At 36.7% G+C, this 24,708-nt stretch overlaps 1 long non-coding RNA gene across 3 annotated transcripts in view; it reads left to right on the top strand.

The window, feature by feature from the left end:
- LOC113227505 overlaps positions 1-24,708 on the top strand; it is a 71,322-nt gene that overhangs the window by 29,770 nt on the left and 16,844 nt on the right. For all 3 annotated transcript variants that reach the window (XR_003310207.1, XR_003310208.1, XR_003310206.1), the window contains 4 exons: positions 11,820-11,875; positions 16,472-16,547; positions 16,742-16,814; positions 17,131-17,211. This is a non-coding gene — a long non-coding RNA (uncharacterized LOC113227505). The remainder of the gene's footprint in view (positions 1-11,819; positions 11,876-16,471; positions 16,548-16,741; positions 16,815-17,130; positions 17,212-24,708) is intronic.

Raw genomic sequence — 24,708 nt, forward strand, 5'->3', positions numbered from 1 at the left:
TTATTGCAATAGGTTCTTTGAATTTTCATAGAATCTTCATGGTTTGAGGTTTTCGAATGAAACTTTTTTCAAATGGTTTCTGTGTTTTTTTTTTTTAATTTTGAAACATTTGAATATCGACTTTCAATTGTTTTTGTTATTCAATTTAGACAAGAAAGATGGATACTGCGAAAATTCGAGTGATTTTTGAATACGAGTTCCGACGCGGAACTAACGCGGCAGAAACAGCCCGCAATATCAATGCTGCGTTTGGAGAGGGGTCTACTAATGAACGCACCGTGCGATTTTGGTTTAAACGCTTTCGTGATGGAAATTTCGACTTAAAGAACGAGTCACGAGGAAGACCGCCCACACAGGTGAATAACGATGAATTAAGAGAGATAGTGGAAGCCGATCCTAGTCAAACTACCCAGGAATTAGCGGCATGGTTTAACGTTACCTTACCCACAATATTGACTCACTTGCGTCAAATCTATAAAATAAAAAAATACGAAAAATGGGTGCCTCATGATTTGACTGATCTGCAGAAAGAAACGCGTGTTGAAACTTGTGTTGCCTTGTTGAACCGGTACAGAAATGAAGGATTATTGGATCGAATTGTAACATGTGATGAAAAGTGGATTCTTTATGATAACCGGAAAAGAAAAATGCAATGGCTGACCCCAGGTCAAATGCCACAACAGTGTCCTAAAGCAAAACTTACCAATAAAAAGGTAATGGTAACTGTTTGGTGGTCTCAGCATGGTGTTATTCACTATAGTTTTCTCCGATCTGGTCAAGCAATGACGGCAGATGTCTATTGTGCCGAACTCCGAACCATGTTGACAAAACTAGCAGTAAAACAGCCCCGACTCATGAATCGATCTTCACCATTATTGCTCCACGACAACGCGAGACCTCACACAGCACGAGAAACCATTTTGACCCTTCAGAAACTGCAGTTAGAAACCATTCGTCATCCTCCGTATTCACCAGACCTTGCTCCAACGGACTACCATTTTTTTCGTGATTTGGACAATTATCTACGTGACAAGAAGTTTCCTTCCCAGGAGGCAGTACAAAAGGCTTTCACACAGTTTGTGCAGTCTAGATCGTCGGAGTTCTATCGCAAAGGCATTAATAACCTTTCCATTAGATGGCAGCAATGTATAGATAATAATGGCAACTATTTTGATTAAATAAATTTGTTAAAAATTTAAAAAATAATCAATTTAGATTTTCAGTACAAATCGGCAATTTCATACTTTAACCCCTATTACTAATTTCAGTACTAATTACTAAATCGTTCTCATTCATGTAAAGCAATCTATCTAAATATGTATTATGTGACATTCTTATAGACTTTATTGTACATCCATTAGACATAGGGAACTTTAAAATCCACGCATTTTGATAACGGTCCAGAATATTTTACGACCTTGACAACTAAAAATGTATCCAAATATCATTCTTGTCGCTCTCATTCTTGCCTACTTTTACGTCAAATAGTTACTTTGAGCCAAAATTTAGTTTAAATATAACAATCAGATGTGTGATGACGATGGTGGTGATAATGATGATGATGGTGATGATGGCGGTGATTGTGATGGCGATGATTGTGATGGCGACGATGGTGATGACGATGATGATGGTGGTGGTGGTGATGATGGTGTGATGATGGTGATGGTGATGATGGTGGTAGCGATAATGATGTATTGATGGAAAATAAAGTTTATATGACATTAACAAAATACTTATTTAGATTTATTTATTTATTACATATAGATAGATAGATGGCTTTACACGGATGAGAAGGATTTTAATCCAAGAAATGATATTAAAATATTTGTTACATGTTGTTAAATGCTCTTTTGTGAACGATAAAATGTGTGTGTTGTAATAATAATTTCTCATTACTGTGACGTCTTTCTCATATATGTTTATGAGAAAAAGAAAAGAAATTCGTGTTACTGCAATCTCATTCGTGTGACCTAAAATATCGTTTTTTGTTGTATTTCCCTTATATATTTAGGTGATTGAATAATTATTGCCATGCTTAAACTTATTTGTAGGTTTAAGACCTTAACACAAAAAAAGGGTTTTACAAAAATCATTAAAAAAGTGCATTTGAAATTCGGAAAGTGAAATTCACCTTTATAGCGAGTAAATGCTGAAATGAAGAACTTTCGTAGTTTTTTAAGGGAAGCGATTAATTTGTTAACAATTTTGTATTTTAACGAACGAAAATGTTTGGGTAGTCTCAGTAGAGTTACTATGATATTTCCATGTAAATTAGTTATGTGAGGAGTGAAACCGGTCTTTGTTTATTAAGTTTTCATTCCAACACCGGCTCCCAAAGGCCGACGAAGTGGGAATGTATATCTACATTTTATAGATAACCTTATATTTGTGAAATCTTTAAGATTTTGTACTTATACCGACATCGACATAGGCACCACTACGCATCGTGTCTAATTAATTCGGCAGTTGGGAATGAAATTATGCGTTTCTACTTTTAATCGAATTCTATATACGGAGGAGAATTATAGAAAAATTGGCATGTATATTATTACAAGGTGTAAGGTCCAACCAAATTTTGCAGTTTTGAGAATAAGGGTAGGTCGTGCATTTTCTGTATATCTATGGCTTTCTAGAATAAGTGGCTTATCTTAGAAGCATCTAATTCACCAGGAAGATGGTTTAAAAAAACTGAGACGTGTCTGTCGCGCAAAATTGACATAACTACGTTGTCATGTGATTATTTTAAAGTAAAATTCGGTTATTACTGAACAAATCTCAGTAATAAGTAAAAAATGGAAGTACTTCGGATTGGACCATTATTCTAGATAAGCAGCGATATGTGTTGAATAATAATTTTATTGCGTTAACTCAAATGTACAATAATTTATGTATTCGCTATTGTGATATTTTTTTCTAGGTAAACCAATTTACACCTCTGATGAGTAAACAAAACGTTGAAACACTGCGTTTAATGATTACATGCGACTCAGTGACGCACAGGTAGTGATGTGTATTCTTAATAATATATGTACCGATTGAGTATTTGCGACATAGTGATGACGTAGTGACAGGAACGAAAGCTGTTGCAGGCGGGGACACCAGGTCCATTGTCTGCTCTGAGTCATGGTCGGCGCGCGCAGCTATTTATGTATGACTGGCGTGGGCGGCGCGCCGTATGCTCCTGTCTCTTTTTCAGACACGTTTAAAATCCATCTCTGGACTGAACACCTAAACGCGACGTCGCCTTGTACAATAATATAATAACAATTATTATGTTCAATCTGCCATCTGTAAAATGGTATGCGATCGAAGTCTTTACATTCAGCTGTATAAATGATTGATAAACAAACCGATAATAATAAATTCTATTCTAATGGCCACGTTTTAAGTCATAATATTTTTTATTCGAATACCTAATTCAATAAACGACTAAACCGGGTTCAGTTCCACTATTTGTTTTAAAATATATGTAATTTCTCAACTACGTCTAACAAGAGCAGCTCATTCTCTTATATTAATAACGAGAAGTGTGTAGTCAATGTAAAATCAAGTAGTACTCGTATTTTTAACAGTCTAGACGAGTCTTAAAATAGCTACTAGAGGCAGACTTTACTTTTGATTTCGCACGCTGTAGTGCACCGGCACCGACGGTGCTCTGTTCCAAATAACTGTCCGTTAGACCACAACTGCGCTGTGCAAATCGTATTCAGAGTCGTTTTTACTCGATCGGGGCGCCGTAGAGTAAAAAAACTGGTTCATTGAATGTTGCAGAAAAAATTCAGCTGATTGGAAGCTGCTTAGTATGTGGCGCTTGTTGTGTTACATATTAATTATACCGACTAATGGTGTAAGGCAACTACTGCACGTTAAGTTATTGTGAATGCTATAGAATAAAACAGTCATATGACGGTGAGAGAGAGAGTGAGAGAGATGTGAAAAGTCGATGCGTTAAACCCACAGAAGAAAAAAACAATGGAAGTGTTCTAAGCCTCAATTACTATCAGAACCGCTGTCGCCAAAACGCACACAAACAAAATATAAACACTACCGTAATTTCTAATTTAAAAAGATGTAACAAATTTTGTATTGTTCAAATTGTGGATTGGAAAAAAACTTTTTTTTGCCCAAAATTTAGCAACTGTGCCCACTATGCGGTATGTCAATAATTTTAGAAAAATATGAAGTTTAATTGTGCCGAAGGATATAAGGGGCAATCTGTCGAGAATTGAGATATCCATTTTTAAAGATGTTTTTTCAAACAAAACTTTCAAATAGCTTAAAAAAATTCCAATGAATTCAGTGACTTGCAATAAACATTAATAGAACTTAGTTGTCTGAACCAATTCCTTCCATCAAAAATCAAGATTTCCAAAATTGATGGCCATGTCCACGACAATGTATTTTCAGCCCACTGTGTATTGGAACAGACATAAACGTCATCTGTCGATAGTTCTCAAACAATACTTTTGTAACTGTACGCTTTCCGCATCCTCACCCATGCAAACTAGCAAGCAAATCGCAATCCACCATCCACACGTTTGTGCTTGCGAGCGCTTGCTATGGTTTGGCAAGCGTGCGGAGACGGTATAATATTTAACGGATTGAGGATAATAATAATAAAGATTGGACTTGGAAACTCTGGGCCATGATTGAAAATGAAAACCAGAATTTCCAGACTTATTAAGAGTTCGTTTCTCACATTGGTCCTACCGGGAATTGAACCAGACAGCAGGTTCTCTCTCCGTCGACATCCAGTGATATCTCACAGTGTTAAGGCTGCTAACGGATTGACTGCATGTTTGCAACTAATGCGTGCTATCACTTCACGCATTAACTGCATGCAGTCGAAACCAGCTTCGTTAAGCCGTTATCAACTTCATGCAGTCGAGGTCTCAGCTGTATGAAGTTGATTACAACTTCATGCATTAACTGCAAACATACAGTCAATCTTAGCAGCCTAAGAGGCACCGAGACTCGCTCTCCGCATAGCTCTACTTATTTGAAGTAAGTAAAGTCGCGCGCGTGGTATAGCGTGAGAAAACGACTTACAAGTTCATCTATGTATCTTGTTTGGTTTCATCAATAACATTTGATTGCATCCAAACAATAAGTAATTCGGTACAATTCACTGCTGAATGTTATTAATATTAGGTGGTACAAATGTGTATATAACATCATCGGGTACGGTGGTACACTATCAGCAGTATAAAAGCCAAAGGCACACATAGTTCTTGACACGTAGTCATTGAGACCGCTTTTCGAATCACCAGAAAACGCGCTTCGCTTTTGGGTCTCTACGTCGCATTTTCATGTCATAAGAATTATGGCGTCTTTTAGGTGACATTATAAGACTAATTTGAGATCGTTATTGGAATTTTGTAGAATTTTTTGAATTTATCAGGTTTTTGTTACCTTTATTGTACAAGTTTTTGAGAAGAAATTGCATTAGATAGTACGAACTAACATTAAACCGATGCTAAGCACCTAAGTGACAGGTCAAGGCCATCATTTACATGATGTTGTAGTTATTACGAGTAAGGCGGTCACGTATCAGCGAGCAGGAGCCTGGGAGATGTGAGTAGCCAGCGGGTATGCTGTTGCGGTATAGTGAGAGTGGCAGGACATGGCAAAGCTCCACGGCGCGTTGAGGGCGAGCGCGGTCGATGAGCCCGACGCAGAGGGCAGCACGGAGCTGCTGCGGGGGGCGCTCTCTCGGCCCCGCGCCCATTCCATCGCCCCGTCTGCTTGCGCACTCTGTAGAGCCGTGGCGCGCGCTCACTAATGCGTCATACCGCCTTCTAAGCTGACGCGTGTTTTGCCACTCTGTAGTGTGTTATTCGCGCGCGCCATGTGAACTTCTGTGTTGACTTACTGACTGATCTGCCTATCTCAGCGTGATCCTAGAGCATTATTATAATTAAATTACTCTGACATCTAATTTAAAACAGTGACTTTGGTGCCTATATCCAGAGACATGAGTAGTGCACGAGGAGAGCGCACGTGTTCGCGTCTTTTTCCCTTATACTTGAGTAAGTTCTGATTTCGTTTATTTTAAAGTGTGACTCGATACTGACGTTGGCTGGTCCGAGAGGTAGTAGAGTGCGCGTTATTTTCGCAGCGTTGCGGCGCCGGCCGCCCGGAATGCGGCCTCCGCCCCGCCGCGCGTTGCCGGCGCCGAGCGCGCCGCGCGTAGCGTAATAAATAAAGGCGGGGCGCGGTTGCGTGCGCGCGCACCCTCCCGCGCCTTCCTCACCCTCGGGTCATTGACTCGCGCGCGACTGTCGTTGCTGCCACCGCCGACGCTGCCGAAGACAACAATTCTCGGAAGCCTATAGCGCTCTTGGACCCAAGGCCCCAAGCGTGGCCCTGGTCAATTCCAATGTCAATGCCGATAGTCGTAGTAACAACACGCGGAAGCTTGTGGGTTCTCTACTATATGTCTACGTCATTTTATACTTGTCGCGGTTATATGGCTATTGACCCCTGATCCTGCACCTGGCCTCATAACTACAACAACACCCTTCGCCAGTACTTCACCGTATTCACCGTTCAAACTATCTTTTATTTTCGCAAGACCAGTTTTAAAAATAGCCGACCCACTGCTTTTTATTTCCTGCCGACAGGGAGCGGTGCCGATTTATTCTTTAGCAAGCGAGTGAGGTTTTTTTACTTGGTGTTATCTACCCTGTTTTTCAACGCGCCCATGCCAAATTTGATTTGTTATCTTATCTCGAGTGTAACTCGCAATCCCTCATTCGCTCAGAGGTTACTCTGCTGGTGTTTAGTTAGACATTGTACTGATAATATTGGACGTTGGTCAAGTTTATCATGCAAAGTACCCAAGTATCTATCGCACACATTCAGAATTATTTTGGGACACATTTCATGTAAAAAAAGAAAACAATTTTGAATGGGACTGAAACTGTAAGATTGTCATAGCGCACTTTATTACACAGAGCGTTATTCGTTTCATAGAATGCTAAAAATAAAGCGTGAACTTCCCGGTTGAATGGCGTCGCCTCGACGCGGGCAACGCAGAGCGCGGGGAGTGGCAGGCAGCCATTGCCCTCTCCCGGTTTGTTTACAAGTCACGCCTCGCAAGCAGCACAGCGGCATTTGCACCCTGTGCACTACAATCTAGGGTGTAAAATTCTGTCACAGCGAAAGAGCGCGCGACCCCTGCGCTCGCGCCATGTGCGCGCGCACGATTAAAATAAACTGCCACCGACAGATACCTAGCTGGCACAAAAACGAGCGTCGGCCGTGTCGCTTGCTCGCCAGGTGCAACGCGACCCTCGGTTGCGGGAAGGTGCGCCTAGTGCTAGGTCAGTTATTGCCGCAAGATGGCGCGGGGCGAAGACCCCTGCCCGTGCCAATGACCAGACCGCCTCAACGGGCCTCTCGATCAGGCCGCTTCTCTCGCACCACATGTTTGTTCTATTAATGCCGTATCGTTTACATTACACCTACATGAACTTTTTGTTGTAAAACGGAGAAGCGTGGATTTCATTTACATATCTCATATTCCTTTGGAACTCCTGGTACCATCAGCCAGATTATTGTTGGTTCAGCTGATGATACTGATAATTGCCATTATAATAGTACCATGAACCAAAAAACAAGTGCCCGGGTTAAATAAAAAATTTTTAGTATCGATTTTTTTTTCATTTTTCTTGTGCGGTTAGATTAAGTTAGGTTAATTGATTATAGTTTTGAACAAGTTATTCGACAAACACATGTTTAATTTTTTTGTTTTGAAATCACTGACAAGGAATTTTCTTTTCGTGAAATTAATATCCCAGTTCTATAAACTTAAACAAGTTACATGGATTTAGAATTCTTCACAAAATGCATCGGATACTGCGACTAGATAACGTAATGTCTACTTAACCCATAATGCTCTTCAATAAACGATTAAGCCGATTCCGATGTTTAAGTACTTACAATACATAAATATACCCTGGCTTAAGCTATTCTTTGCCAAGTCGAACCCGCCCATCCCTCGTCACGATGAAGTCGTTTTAACCTCAGGTAGAAACGAGATTTTTTTTAATAAATTTTATGACTATTAGAGCATTCGTTGACTAATTCTGTATTCTTTTTAAATAAAAAATAATTAAAATTAATAGAAAAGAAAACTTAAATCTAAAAACCTTCTCGAGTAAGAGAAAACCATCAATTTAAAATCCATTGAAAGTCATGGATTTATATGAAAAATAATGACTATTTTCCAATTTTCGATTAAAACATAATTCGATACTTGCGCGACTATTATGAATCCCATTCAGAAACGAGAAGCAACATGGTGGCCTGCGGACTTAATTATTGGGCCGTAGTCAGCTTCAACAAGTTGTGCAGACCGGGAAAACGTGCGCGCGCATCCGGAAAACGAAAGAGGCGCAACGTCTATTTCCTTCTATCTATGTTGGAGTTGCGGGATAGAAAGGCTCAGCTATAGCGGCCAACGGTATGTGATGACAAATCAGACTCGTAGCGTACATGTCACGTGGCCGACGAAACGAATCGATTCCGTGGCCACGGTGTTGTGTTGAGGATTGAACACACCTCTATTGGGATTTCGTTGAATTTACTCGAGGATAACGCAAATTTCATACAACTGAAGTAGCTGCTGATTTATTGGCGAGACTCATCAATTAGGAGCGCGGACACAGGCGTCGTGCGAAATGGACTGTGACAGAGTTTCTATCACTGGTTGAACTGGTTTGCTTCTCGAGACTCGCAGCTCGTCTTCAACCGGCGCACGCAATGGTCGGTATGCGAAGAAATTTTACACGTGCTGTTGCTTATTCACGTTCCTACTTTATTCCGTGAAAGATGTAGTTTATGCTGTAGTTCGAATTATTGGATACTACCCAGTAGCGGTTTCGCGCAAACATTTGATTCCGCAGATTAAGCATTCACTTTTTATACTTCTTTATCTGAGTACCCAAAACATTCGTTGTGATCGCTATTATAATTTTTTTACTACAATTTGTGCTCTGATTATGAATCTATAAGGCACTTACAATAAGTTCAGCGTGCAAATAGTCTAAACGTCTTGAATCTCGAATGAAATTAGTTTGACCGACCACGCCCATCGACAGAGCACACCGACCGTAATCGGCCTAACCTTTTTATTATTTACTTAGCTATACTTATCAGCAGATCCGTTTTTTTGTTAATTTTGTTAAATGTTAATTAAAGTTAATGTGTAAATATACTACACATTAACTTTTATTAGCGGCAATTTTTTAGCAATATTTCTTTCGTGATTACATTTTCTAATTGAAAGCTTTTCGGTAGGACTACCACGGCAGGGCGCGTGTTGCGCGAGAGCGACATTAAGCACGAAATCTCTATGCGAGAATAGCAGTATCTCGCGCTTTATGTCGCGCAAGTCGAGTCATGTCGTGCTATTGTTTACATTGTTCTCTCGTTTTCATAGAACAGAGTGGCCATATAATGGAGTTTCACTATCCACATCAACACATTAAGTGACGCTGCCACACTTTAAAATAAGGAGTACCTCACTTATATTGTTTAGTGTCCATAAATAGTCGGTGGTTGCGATGGTTATAAGTACTTTATCTAAATTACACTTCTAATCTGGATAAAAAGTAAATAAATCAAAGTAACTATGTACCTAATTTATGTCCTACTTACACTACTATTTAACCCATATGGCGTTCAGAAAACGAAAATTTACGTATATTTTTTATCAGTACTAATCCATTGTTGTTACTACAATACACTTTGTATAAAATTTTGTACTTAAACACACTCAACATAACCCCGCACAGGGAAACCCGTGTCGCGGACACATACATAGACAACTACAAATTACACCCAAACTCACGAGATAAATAAATGTAGGCCATGCAAATATTTCTCCCGGCTTGGGAATCGAACATCGGTATGGTAACCGTTCAGCCACTGAAGCAGTTACTCGCGATTAGCTGTGATTTACGTTGCTTCTAATGGTCCAGAGACATAAAAAAAATCCAATCGGAGAGGCTTTTTATAATAATAACAAAATTTACCACACCTTTATCTATTTATCCCACAACACACTATTTACCTAAATATTTTATTTATTACCAAAAAGTATTTTAAAGTTCCTTTTATGTATATAGCCCTATGAAATGGTAACCCAAGAGTAAAGGAAATTGTGTCTTGATTTTGGAAAATATTACAATATTTCAAATTTCGACATCGTTAGTTTAGTTTCTACAATAGTTTCCTCGAAAAATGATTAGACACGCAAGTGATCTAACAAGTTTTAAGATTTTTTCTTTTGAGATCCTGTACTCTGAAAAACAAACAGCTATGGCTTTCATTGAACGGTACGGTGTCTTTATAACCTGCCATTGGTTGTCGGAATCGGAAACGGTTCCATACAACCATTTTTAGGGCATTAAAGCACAGATTATTTATTTCTTACATTTTAATTTGTTATTACACTGTTCATGATCAATCCATATGAAATAGTAATTATGAGTTCCAAATAGTGTTTAAAACCGCGGTGTTCGAACTAAAATTTCAGGAAATTTCAAAATAAGGAAATATTTTAGACAGTAATTCAGTATGGTTAGTTTAATAGGTATTAAAATTTTCAATCTCGTTCCCTAAAAGTGTTTGCGAAACTTAGAATTGACCACGCGACGTTCCGTTACACCAAGTAGAGCGTCGCTGCACGCAATTAACATTAACATTGCTAAACGTGACCGCAAATACGCCTGAGTAACGTGGACGTGATCGGTTCCATATTCATCACGTCTTAAATCATTCAGCTATGCTATTCCACTTATACTACACTAGATATACACATTGTTTAATACAAAAGTACTCCTACCTGGATTTATTATCAATTTATGAAATGAATTAAGTTTCGGGGGCAAAATAAAATCGAGTCAATTTGACTTAGTATACGCTTATTGCACCGAATTAAACTTAAGAATTCACTTAAAAATAGTCAAATTGAACTTCGAGACTACGAGGTATGAAGAAAGTGGGAACTCTATGCCAGTGATGTACTACAGCTTAATTCGCTGACTCACTCATTTAATTATTTTCATAGGTGATGTAATGAACTAATTTTGTCAATTGACGCGCCGTGGCGACGGTTATTCACATCCGGTAAATTCAGTTTGTTAATTAATTATCCAATTAACTGTAGGTCAAACAAATAGTAATAACTTTCGTGTGCACGTTACTTATGAATTGTAAAAAATACCTAAACACACTAAAAGGAATTTTTGGTGGTATTTAACCATGTTTTGGCAAAGGGATCTTTTATAAAAAGGCGTGCTCAGGTAGTCGACACTTCTTTCGGTAGTTATTTACCCTTTAAATATGCGAGACAAAAACTATGGTTACAATTTATGCAATTGTCCTTACTTTGTGAAGTCATAACGCGACGAAGTGTAGTGTGAAATACGCGTCGCGCTAGATACGGTGTCGAATACCCTCGTATATGGGAGATTAGGGAGTGAAATAAAGTTAGAAGCGTGATGCAGCCAATTGGGTCGGCGGCAGTCGTAAAATTCCCGCACTCAGGTAACAGGCCCTTAGCGTGGCGGGGTGGCTCGGAAGGAACGCTTTCGGAGCACATGGCGGTTTGTGTCGGCGACCGACCCGCCTCTCAAGGCCATAGCACATTATGGCGTTTTCTTCTCCCCTCGGAATTGTATTTTTGGGTACTCTCACTCAAATACGTGGTGTATTTGAGTGAGAGTACCCAAAAATACAATTATTGTGTTTTGATAACACATTATTGGTTTACTTCTATACTCTAACATCGACGTTTGTTTGGTTCACAGAAATGGCCTCCGGAGTAACGTGACATTCGCAGTGAGGATATAATAAAACAAGCAAGGTAAGACTAACACCTGTTGTTCACCATTATACAGTATACATTTTTTACTGTAATTGCCCAAACATTTTCTTTTAAGAAGAGAAGAATTTCAATTTGGGCTATAAGTGCGGAGTAATCCCAACAGTCTTTGTTTGGTACTATTAAAAAATGTAGAGTTAAAATTCACACTTGGAAAGCACTATTATATATTATGAAATACCACAAGGACCGCTTCTATCATGATATAAATGAAACGCATTTCGGAACGAGACTAACTCACTTTGTTTTTAGACACCTGCATTATATATTTTATGAATGTACCGACTTGATTACAGCAGTAAAGTTTGTAATGTGTATGTAATATTGAACTGTGATTCTTATTTTTAATTAAATTCTGTTTATTTTCTGGCATTGTAACATTGTTTAATGGTTTTATTTTGTTATTGTATTAAAACCTGAACAGCTGTCATTGGCATACTAACTGATCATGTATGTATAGTGGAAACCACAATATATTGTATTGGAAACCAGAGTATGTGTTACACCAACTGTAGGTTCCTTTAAAATAAAAAGCGATCAATCTCTCAACTCTATCTATTGTAGAGCTCTAGTTTTCCTTCACACAAGAATTAACAAACATCATTCTTAAAGTAAAATTCGTAAAGAATTTATGAGAATATCCACAACAAAGAATAAATGCTCTGGTTATGACTAACGCGATATTTGTACTAAATAAAAATATGAAAATTAAGTGAAAAGTGAACAAAGAACTCTTGTTTAGCTGAGGCATGCGTAAGTCAAAACGAAAACATTGCTTTTGTATCGCTACTGACTGATGGCGAAACAAAAAGGACGTTGTACTAGCTGTGATGGTTTTATAAACGTCCCGTTATAGTATATTTTTCTTATTTGTATATACAAGGTTTAACGAAAGAAATGCCCTACTAATAAGTGTAGACTTTATTTTTAAACATATACCTGTAACTTTATGCATTTACAATTAACGGTATTGGTTCTTTATATTGCCAATGCATTTTAAAAGAAAGGATTTTCAAGTTCAGTAGCACAAGAGGTAACTAACAGTGATGACGTGCTAAGAGCAACGTGATAACTGGAAGTATCACTGCACTTGTTATCTTACAATACGCATTAATTATTTGTTATTGTCATTTCAGTCTTTTGTTTTTACTTAATACTTTTATTGCTATTAAATGTGAGCGTCTGAAGCTATCCCTACTTTCCCTTTATTGTGTAATTTTTCTTGTCTAATTACACGTTCCGAATTTTAATGGCACTTTTTGACTGATTTTTGTAAAACCCTTTTTTCTGTTGGTTTTAAGGTCTTAAACGTACAAATAAGTTCAAGCAATGTCAATAATTATAAAATCACAAAAATATTTACGTTAAATACAACAAAAAACGATATTTTAGATCACACGAATGAGATTGCAGTAACACGAATAATTTTCTCATAAACTTAAATGAGAAAGACGGCACAGTAATGAAAAATTATTATTACAACACACATTTTATCGTTCACAAGAGAACATTTAACAACATTTAACATGTAACAAATATTTTAATATAACTTCTTGTATCAAAACCCTTCTCGTTCGTGTAAGACCATCTATCTATCTATATGTAATAAATAAATAAATCTAAATAAGTGTTTTGTTAATATCATATAAACTTTGTTGTACATCAATATATTATCATCACCACCACCAAAATCATCATCATGATTACCATTACCATCAGCATCATTACCATTCACATCATCATTACAATCAATGTCATCATCCCTACAATCATCATCGTCATCATCACCACCATCATCATCGTCACCGCCGTCATCACCACCACTATCATCATCTAATTGTTATATTTAAAGTAAATGTTTGGTTTAAAGTAACCATTTGACTTAAAAGTAGACAAGAATGAGAGCGACAATAATGATATTTGAATACATTTTTAATTGTCTAGTGTGTAAAATATTCTGGACCGGTATAAAAGTGCAAGGATTTTAAAGTTCCCTTTGTCTAATTGATGTACAATAAAGTTTATAAAACTATTACTTAATGAGAACGCTTTAGTCACTAGCGCCGAAAAACTACTAATACTAATAAAACGGAGATGCACAAGTTTCTTCACTGTGTACACTCCAATCCGACAGGAGTCCCTTCTCACGTGTGCGAAGGGTGAAGGTGATGCGGTATGAACTTTTGTTATTAGGAGGCTTTTAGTTGAATTGACACTAATGATAAGAAAAATTGAAACACATTTTGCATTGCCAAGAAAACATGTTAGTTTGTAATAAATTGGAAAGTTACGGTATGTATTCGACGTGTAAGTTATTAGAGTTTATCCTCGATGGAAAATATTGCGATTTGTTACTTACTAGTGTTCTTTTTTCTTTTCTTAAAATTAGGGCGACGTGGAACCGGCTCCCATGACAAACTTGCTTGAATGACAAATTGCCCACTTTTTTAATTTTTATTTATTACTGTGACGTAGTAAATTAGTCTTTTTGTGTGTAATACAGACTAAGTAAGCAAGCATTCATATTAAAGAAATAATGCTTAGCATTCATGTAATTACATAAAAGTTATTGAAAGGGACACATTTTTGGAGGTTATCTGAAAGCGACCCGGGTACTTAAAATTATGAACAGTAATGTCATTTTATTTCTTATTATAAGAAAAACCAAGTTTTGGTTTGATACGACATCACCAAACGTAAAAAATAACAATTTCAAATTAGTGTTTGTAAACGAGAGTAAAATGGTGTTATTGCTCAGCCCTTAAGGGTCGTGATTGTAGTTGTATGTTTTGATGTTGAGTGCCGTCAATATCAAAACTGCACCAAATAGCTCTAATGAAACAATATTTCATTCATTAACACTTAGATACGCGTCCTTTATGATATTGATAACGCAAGTTGCAGTGAATATGTTCCGATGAATTCAATTATATTATACCGTGTGTATACGACAGATGAAGGTCAGTAGTAGAAAGCTGACAAGTAACCGGCGTCGGTCATCGGTCACTGTAAAGATCTTTCTTACCCTCCACAAAGGGTACGTTTTATGTCGCCTGGTTCTTGTGTGAGCTGATAACTAATGTATTCATTAACTAATGTCTAATCTAATCTATTGTTACTCTCGCTCTAACATAAACAAGCGAAATGAAGTCGAAAAAAAATGCAGTCAATAAAACTAATCTCCTTTCTCCTAAAGTGCTTTTACTTGCTGTCTTTTTAGGTTTGTTTGGCTCTGGCACAAAGGCTACTATCTTTATGGTTTATTGTATAATGTCCCGGTGCTCCCCTCTTAACCCGTTGCATTATATAGTTCAGAATACGGTTGCCTAAATGGCGTTGTCGGATGTGAGTCGCAAAAAATATAAAAAAACAAGTGCCGTTGAACTCGCCACGGCGAATGCACTGGGGCCGTTAGCTTTGGCCGAGGTCAGGGCGGTATCGACACAGTATTTGTAATATGTCGTGTCTTGCGTCCGAGATAAAATATGCATAGCGTCCTGACCGCATCATCTTTATTTCACGTGTAACTACTTTATATATGTTATTTACAAAAATATTCATGTCGATACACAGTAAAACAAACTTGAGTCGCAGAAAGCCATACGATTGACTTTGATCAATTAAGCAAATAATCTACCTCACATTTTCAGAAATAATCGATTTATATCTTCTAAAAATTTTGAATGAACTATCAGTATACTTACATATATTTTATTATTATTCCAAGATTGGAAAGTGCCTCAGGTGTCAAAAATCATTTCGCATTGTGATAGCTAACACGTAATTTGATGTGTAATAAAATAGAGATGGATAAGCTAAGCCAATAGCTCCACTGACGAATGGCATCGCGAGAACCACGCATGCGCTATCCAATCGATTTCTGAATAAGGCAAACTTTTCTGATATCGTACGCGAGTGTCTTGATGGAGTCAACCTTATTCTTCAGACTGTAGAGTCGATCATCTTACACATTTTTTCCCGTTGCCAAGCTTTCCTGTAATACTTCACAAGGAAAATAAATCAAATAAGTCTATTATAGACGTACTATAAACTCATATTAGCCTTTGTCAATTTTTACTGAATGCAACATAAATTACATAATTTATAAAATAAACCTAAGGATTAGTGCAACGAAATAAGGCATTACTTATAGTTGGTTTATTCATAGGAGTTGCTCACTATTTTTGAATAATGAACGCACATTTTGTAAATCCATTTCATTTTAGATCAATCACGCATTTTAATACAGGTTGTGTTCGCTCTAGTGCGCCGTAGGAAAACGGGCCACAGGGCTCGCCACTTCTATGAAAATAGGCATTTCCTCGTTAGATCGTTCTCAGTTATTTGTGATTTCTTTTATTTTCGGAAATTTTTTCACATATACAATCTCCCTTTGATGCGTTATGCGGACAATAAGTTTTTTTTCACTGTGCTCAGAATTTAGATATAAATAAATTAAAATGCACAATTTATCTTCCTACATTTCATGTCAATTAAAACCTTTCGCCGATGAAAGGAATATTTTTATAGTAGCACTATATACATATTTCTCTGTTCAACATTTATATTTTCTAACAGGTAATGGAAAAGTTCGTACCGGCGGCGACATGACGTCGCGGTAGTTCAGTTGAGCAGCACGTGGTCGGCTTCACCGGTGAGTTCTATTTTTATGTGTACCCGAACGTTATATAGCCTTTAATGTAATGCTTGCCCAAGCGAACTCTTTTCAGTTTTTCTCATGTGTATGTCTCATGTGCCAATGTAATCCTGCTGCGTCTCTGATTGTAAATTTTTTTGTCATGTTTTGTTTCATACCCGGATAAGAGAACAAGTTCTCAATTGTTACAGATATGACTGATGTCGAATCGAGAACAATTATCAGCATTTACAGCTTGCTACATTTCAAAACCAGTATTTACAGGTAATTATTTAATTCTTATTCCTTAGGATAGTTTTATTGTATTACATTTTTTTTTGTAAGTTTCTGTTTTGCACATAAAGCGAATTGTTGTTGCGCTCTAGCGAATTTATTATGTCCACAAAACTTGCGTCTCCAGTTAAACTACAAATGATCTTAAAATGTTTAAGTGGTTTTTCCGCAGTAATAAAATACGTAATAGATATCTTTCGCTACTTTTTGTGATCATTTGTACTTTTGGAGGGTTATGTATAGATTTGGCGCTTATAATGGTGAAGTTAATGGTTGATTTGATTGGTTTTATGGTACATTTTGACAGCCTACATTGTTGGGAGAGAGAAGTAAACGCCGAACAGCACAAACTTTGAGCTCAATCGCCCGATCCTAGATTTGCTTGCAGGTAGGCCTAACCCTCGAGATAGCAACAGTAGTTATTAAGGTGGGTCATATACTATCAAATCATTTCCAAATTTAACATTTTAATTATATCCTTAATATGATGTTTTTTAATTAAGAATTTGAAATTACACTGACAGATTGTATGTGATCTACCGATAATTTTTATTATCACATCATTTTTTATTGTTTTGATTGACTTCATCGTTGTAATGCCATACAATGCGAATGCGACTTTACTTTCCGTTTCATTTCACATTTCGTATTTATTTTGGTTTTATGTAACCTAAATTAATTTCTAACATTATTTTAACAATATGAATATTTTATATTTCGTGTATTTAGTGATAACATACTTTTTGTTTTTATAATTTTCAATTAAATTTCAATGAACCGCGTGACTTATTCATGCGTGGCCATGGACGAGTTTTTGAAATTTGACTAGCCAGAAAAATGACGCTATTTCGTAGGTTCTAGTTTTAGTCGAAAAAGCTAGATTTAGTCGGTCGTATTATTGAATGTCGATAACCACAACACCTAGCTTAAATCTGATTGCACCCAGAAAAAATCGTGAATTGTCGGTTCTAGTCGCGAAACTTTAGAATTAGTCGCCCCTTTGTTTAGAAGATACAACCGATATCTGTGTTAGTCTTGGAGCTCATGTACAAATTTTGCATCATTATAAATAGATAATATACAGAAATTCTTTTTCTTTTTTTTTTAAATGTATGCTATTTGAAGGTTTTAATCATGTTTAGTTTTTAATACAAGGAAATTACCAAAAAATATACAGTTATTTTTCCTTCATGGCATTAGGATTTATCGATTGTCATGATATTTATTAGTGTATGTATATGGTGTTGGGCTCCTGGCCTACACGAGAGAACGAGTCGCGTGGAGTACAGTCGCGTACGACTAAGAATAATTAATAATGAATGAATGATTTAATTGAATAAACGGTGACTATTATAATTTATAGCGCTAGTCATTTTCAAGTACAATTTGTGTTACGGTTAAATTTGACTAAAATTCAATAGATATTTAAAATATTTATTTATTACACTTTATCAATTCAAAATTATTTTAATCACCACGAACTCGATATATTGAGTGGTTTCACAAGGAACATTTGGAGCGGTGACCTTCCTTATGCTCCGTCCAACCATTTATTTAACTTTTACATACGCATATCCCGAACTTCGGTAATTATTGACTTACAACCATTTAAGGCGCAATCATAGATAAAAAATGCAATACTTACTACTTACTCCTTTATTTTTTATTTTTAGTGAACCGACGTGCTCTTTAGATCCGATATTTATTATGCCAACGGTTTATGTTACGAAGATTATTCAAATTGGTAAATTTTGGTCTCTGTCTAATAAATGATAATGAAATGAAATAAATTGTAAATACTTATAATAAAAACTTATGAATCCTCGGATTCTTCTCCATATGAACGGGAATCATCACTTGTATCCTCATTAACATTAATTATTAATTCTTGAGTACACAAATAGTCAAACGCAACATAACAGTCGCAATCAGACATTATCTTGTTTTTTGAACCCGTTCACATTCACTTTTCTTCTTCGTAAAATCGATTGTTATAAAAAAAAACGAATCGGAAACGCATTACGACATCACTAATCGATTAGAATTCGAAATGTCAAAAGTTAAATAAATGGTGGGACAGAGTATAGATATACGTTTTTCATTGTGTGTACGATTTTTCTACGCAAATGTACCTATCAATGAAAATAATTGAATATCCAATGTCTTCTAACCAAAGGAGCCTAATTGTAAAATTTTGCGACTAGAACCGATTAATAAACGACTTTTTCTGGGTGCACTCATATCTAAACTAGGAGCTGGTTCTCGTGACTTAAAATTGGTGCCGGCGGAATAAGCTTATTCTAGCATGGACAGTAAAACACCCTTATAAGTTTTGAACGGCGGACCGACCAAATCTAGTTTTTTGGAACTAGAACCAACTAAATAGCGACTTTTTTCCGACTAGTCTAATTTCAAAATCTCGACCATGGTCACGCTGGAATGAGGTACCCCAATGCACCCGCTAACATGGACGGTAGAGTACACATAACCTATGTTAAAATCATCTGGAAACATTCTTGGTACTTGTATAAAATGGTTCAACATATGAACAGAGGTGGATTTACAAACTCGGGGCCATACGAAGTTGAAAAACATCTAGTTAGTAAATAGACATCAAAATCAAAGTTTTTTGAGTTGTAACCACGGCAAAACAGAACCCTTATAATTTCGCCACGTAGGCCGTCAATTAGGGTTGGATCATAATTCTGCATTGATTCTAATGAAATTGTAGAGATAGATGTTACGTCAACCTCCATATATAGTGTGTTGTAAATTTACGAAGATAAATTGGGGTAGATTCCCCATACAAGGAACTACGGCTAGATTTTTATTATTCTCGCAAAACCCAACGAATCACTTAGATTCCTAAAAGTTCTTAAAAAATCCATCCACTCTCTTGGATGACTTTTTAGGATTAGGATTATTTCGCAAGACGGAATCTTGTAAACCTGTTAATAACAAGTGTGTCTTCTCTAATTGAAACCAAAATGGAAAAAAAATCGTGAATATACGATTTTCACATTTTATGGAATGTGTGCCACTGGCGGTGGTGGCGCTCACAGATGAAGTAATGTGAATTTCAAAATGGCGAACTGTTTCAAATGCGGGTTGATAAAATAACCAAAAAAATATTTGAAACTCTTTTTTGTTCATTAATTCAAGACGACTTGTATTTTGTCTAAACATCGTAAAAATATATAATTAAATTTTTAATTAGGAGGGTGTCATTTTCAAATTTTTGCAAAATTTTCAAAATTTTTGCAACGCAAACGTAAACAACGCCCTGAGTCTCAGTGATGTAAAACACATATATGCCAAATTTCAAGGAAATTGAATAATATTCAGAGGTAGCACACTTTGACCACTTTTGTAAAAGTAGGCAAAAATACGACTTTTCAATGTTAATTATTTTTATTAAGAAAACTACAAATAACGAACTTAAAATTATATTAAAATAAAGACGCTAAGATGAATACGTAAAAGATGTGTTACATAATATATTAATCAACTTTTTTTTTATGTGACACCAAGTGTCGGGATTAACTAGTCGTGCGTGGTAAGGGACACCAGGGTAACAACTGCAATGCCACTCAGAGTTTTAAATATCAAAGATCTGAGGGGTACTAACACTGCGCCCATCATAAGACAGCACCCTAAGACATAAGTTGACAAGCCCCATGTATCTGTAATTTCACTTTGATGACGACTTTTCTGTGATATACTACTAACCTCAAGAAGAATTTTGTTTTTGTTGTTCGTCAATGACCGATTCATTAAACTTTTTTATTAGAGCAATTTCTCTCTAGGTCTCAAGCTCTTTCTGTCATAGTATCGACCACTTTATTACCGTTCACAGGGCTTCTAAAAGATTCACTGCAAGTATTCTGTCACGTCGAGGAACCCAAACAATTCAAACAGTATTTGTTTTCTTGTTGGCTCAAGTTTTTTCCTTCAAAATTGAACTTTTTACCCTCTAATCTTTTCATTTCCTTTTTTTTTGTTCGTTTAGTTTCTAAATCTTTAACTATATTTTCCATATCAACCTGAATAATACGGTCGTCCAAAACAACCAATCTTACGTTTGTTTCTGTCAGAAGAAAGTGTCGCCGAGCAATTTTTTTTTGAAGTGCTCAGAAGTTGTATGTTTTTATACAAAACATTTTTTTTGAGCCCATCGACTTACCAATCACCTCGTGCCAAAATTGAACGTATATGAGGCTGACAAAATGTGCAACTCATTTCATTATTTTCAATTCACGTTGAAGTACATATATTCAACCGTTTCGTGAAGAGGACAATTTTAAGTGCGTATATTCCCTTTGCTATCCATATTGCTTGATGCATACTTTCTGAAATTCTGAAAGTGAAGTCGTTGCTAGACCAACCTCCTGGGTACGCGAGTACGAGTTGTAATAACTCTTTGTACTCTTCTCTTGGATGGTTACCGACGTTTAGAACGTTTTGGATTGACGACCTCCGTATTCAAGTGGCTTGTACACCGGTTTTCGTAGTGTCGCCATATCTAAGGTACCGGGTATGATCCGTGGCCGGATAATGTAGAAAGACTTGACCTGACTAACAAACTGAAGAAATTGACAATATAGAATGTCTTGGATCAGGATGTTTGTGACAGCGTCATTGTTTCCGATTTTCATAACATAAGTGCTTTAGGAAATACATACATACATACAAGTCCCATGGTCACGTCAGTTAACCGTGACCATGGGACCTGTAAAGGGTCCGAAACATCGGTTTGTTTGAAAAAACAAATATACGCGATTTAAATCCGGAAAAACAGTTTCATTTCCTATGTGTAACAATCGCGAAAACCTAAGAACTCGATAAGTGCTTTAGTTACTTACTTTGGGATCAGTGCGATGTATGTGACGATGTCTGATGTTGTCCAATCCTATTCCTTTGAGGAGTCCGAGATCCTAAAAACTTACTACAAGGTACCTATTCTAGCAGTCAAATTCCTATTCGCTTCCTAAGCCTATCCTATATGCTTCCCACTTTAAACTACAAATAATTAAGAAATACATGAAAGCCCATTAGTGCAAAGCACTTCAATATTCGAAATTTCACTAGTATGAACTAAAAGTGACCAAAGCGTGCAGCCCCTAAATATTATCCAATCTTCTTGAAATTCAGCATGTATATCTTACACAACACTCAGGGTCGTATTCTAGAACTCTACTCAATGCTCAAGTTAGGATTGAAGTATGGTTTAAAGCACTCGAAATCATACTCAAGTCCCTGCCATTAGGGTCGTATTTCCAGTGCTTGTTCAATCCTGATTTGAGCATTGAGTAGAGTTCTAGAATACGACCCTACGACTCGGGGCGTAAGCAGTCACATGAAAATCACATCTTTGGAAAAATGAAACACCCTAATGAAATATATTTTTAAAATTGAGATTGACCATTGTGCACTTTGAGGAAAGAATAAGTGTTCATATATTTTATTTTACTGATGTGTCAAAATCAAAATTACAACAAATATAATTTGTTATCAACTACTATAGAAAAGTAAATGTATATTAATAATAAGATATATATATTATATATATATATATACAGGGTTACAGGAAAAGTCGTGCTAGATCCGTTAAGGGCGTGGAGTACTCATCATTTCTGACTTATTTTACTATGAAACACCCTACCCTAAACTTAACCCTTTTCGAGATATTTGACTTTTATTTTTTTTATTCAAAATTGCCGATTTTTAGGCTACTAAATTTAATTTTGTTTATTTTGTGTGTCTTATTATTATAATTATTGCATTTTTACATGTGTGATAAGATGCTTTAGGACCTCAATCATTAAAATAGTGAATAAGTTAATTCAATACGCCGTAGTAGAAAAGAGAAAGTTAAGAAATTAAAAAAAAAAATAGAAAGTTTATTTTTCTCTATCTAAAAAAAATATTATGGCAGTTGATCGGCAGATAAGTTATAAAATATCTACGTTTCATCAGCTATCTAACAAGGTCTAACAATCTAGGGTTTTATTTAAATGCATTGAAAAAACTTAGTTTCATAGGCGATAGTGGAGGAGAAAATTAATACTTAGCCCTAAAAAGTATAACAAAACAATAGGTAAGCATGCAAAGTATTTATTAAATCAGGTTTTAACACAACTTTTTGTTATTCTACAGTTCATGTTCAACATGGCCGCCTCTGTTTCTAATACATTGTCGCATTCTTCTACGGAGACCAGTCTTCACTACTCCAGTGGTCAACGTTGTCCTCATTTGATTTGCTGCATCCACAATCCTTTCTTTTAACTCTTCCACAGACGAAACTGGATTTGACTCGCTGTAGACAAGACTTTTCATGCGCCCCCACACATGAAAATCCATGGGGGTTAGGTCCGGACTTCTTGCTGGCCATGGCAACGACCCACCTCGTCCTATCCATTTGTTTGGATAATTTGTGTCCAGCCAGTCTCTGACACTTCTCCTGAAATGGGCAGGGCAGCCATCATGTTGGAACCACATGTCCCTGATCAAGTTGAGTGGCAGATCATCCAGCAAATCACTCAAGTCTCCTCTCAAAAAATTTTCGTAACTTTCCCCATTTAGATTGTCCGGGAGAAAGTAAGGTCCAATCAAATGATTGGAGATAATACCCATCCACACATTCACGCTGAATCTTCGTTGGGAACCCTTCACTCTTTTCTTATTGGGATTCCTAAGTTCTTTTGGGGCCCAGTAATGCGCGTTGTGATAATTAGTTATGCCATCTTTATCAAATTTGGATTCATCTGTCCACAAGATATTTCTTAGAAAATCTGGGTCTTCTACGTCAGCATTTAGCATAAATCTGCAGAAGTCCAACCTTCTCGCGGGGTCTCCTTCTTCAATAGTGTGTACCGGCGTGTAATGGTACGGGTATAGGCCAGCAGTATGCACTGTAAACCACACTCTCCATTGCGAAAGTCCCAGATCACGGGCAACAATATTAGTGGAAGTAGTCGGATCCGCTCGAAAGCGTTGCACTATCTCATTGTCCTGTTCTTCGTCGTCATTAATTCGTGGTCTGCCCATGTCTGTATTTCGTCTCAAAATAGAGCCAGTTTCTCGAAGTCTCCGATAAACTCTGTCAAAAACAGCCACATCCGGCACTCGACGACCGGGGAATCGAGCTATGTATTCGTTGCGAGCTTGCGCAGACACACAATCGCAGTATCCGTAACAAATAAGCATATCAGCATATTCCTCAGGTGTGTACGACGTCATCTTCGACACTTCCGTAGCACAAGTACAAATCAAAGTCCGGTTAACAAGCACAGTAGTCACAAATCGGAAAAAACAGTCCAGAATCACAGCCAAGTCAAGAAAAAGAGCAAAACGATATCACATCTACTATGTACGAAGCACAAAAGCAGACTGACAAACAAAACAATATCCCGTGATATCTCTACAATATTTTTTCTTTCATTCGCACCTACATAAACCGTCGCTTGTCTCACTCACACGGTGCGTCTTAACTTAAGGACAATAGGCGCGGGACCGTTAGAACTGCTACCTGGAGCGTCCCAACTACTTTTTTTTCTACGAAGTGCAATACAAATCCTAGGTTGTTATACCTTGTTAGATAGCTGATGAAACGTAGATATTTTATAACTTATCTGCCGATCAACTGCCATAATATTTTTTTTAGATATCCCTTAGAGAAAAATAAACTTTCTAATTTTTTTTTAATTTCTTAACTTTCTCTTTTCTACTACGGCGTATTGAATTAACTTATTCACTATTTTAATGATTGAGGTCCTAAAGCATCTTATCACACATGTAAAAATGCAATAATTATAATAATAAGACACACAAAATAAACAAAATTAAATTTAGTAGCCTAAAAATCGGCAATTTTGAATAAAAAAAA

Source organism: Hyposmocoma kahamanoa, unplaced genomic scaffold, assembly GCF_003589595.1.
Source record: "Hyposmocoma kahamanoa isolate Upper Pololo Valley unplaced genomic scaffold, ASM358959v1 100021, whole genome shotgun sequence".
NCBI lineage: Eukaryota > Metazoa > Arthropoda > Insecta > Lepidoptera > Cosmopterigidae > Hyposmocoma > Hyposmocoma kahamanoa.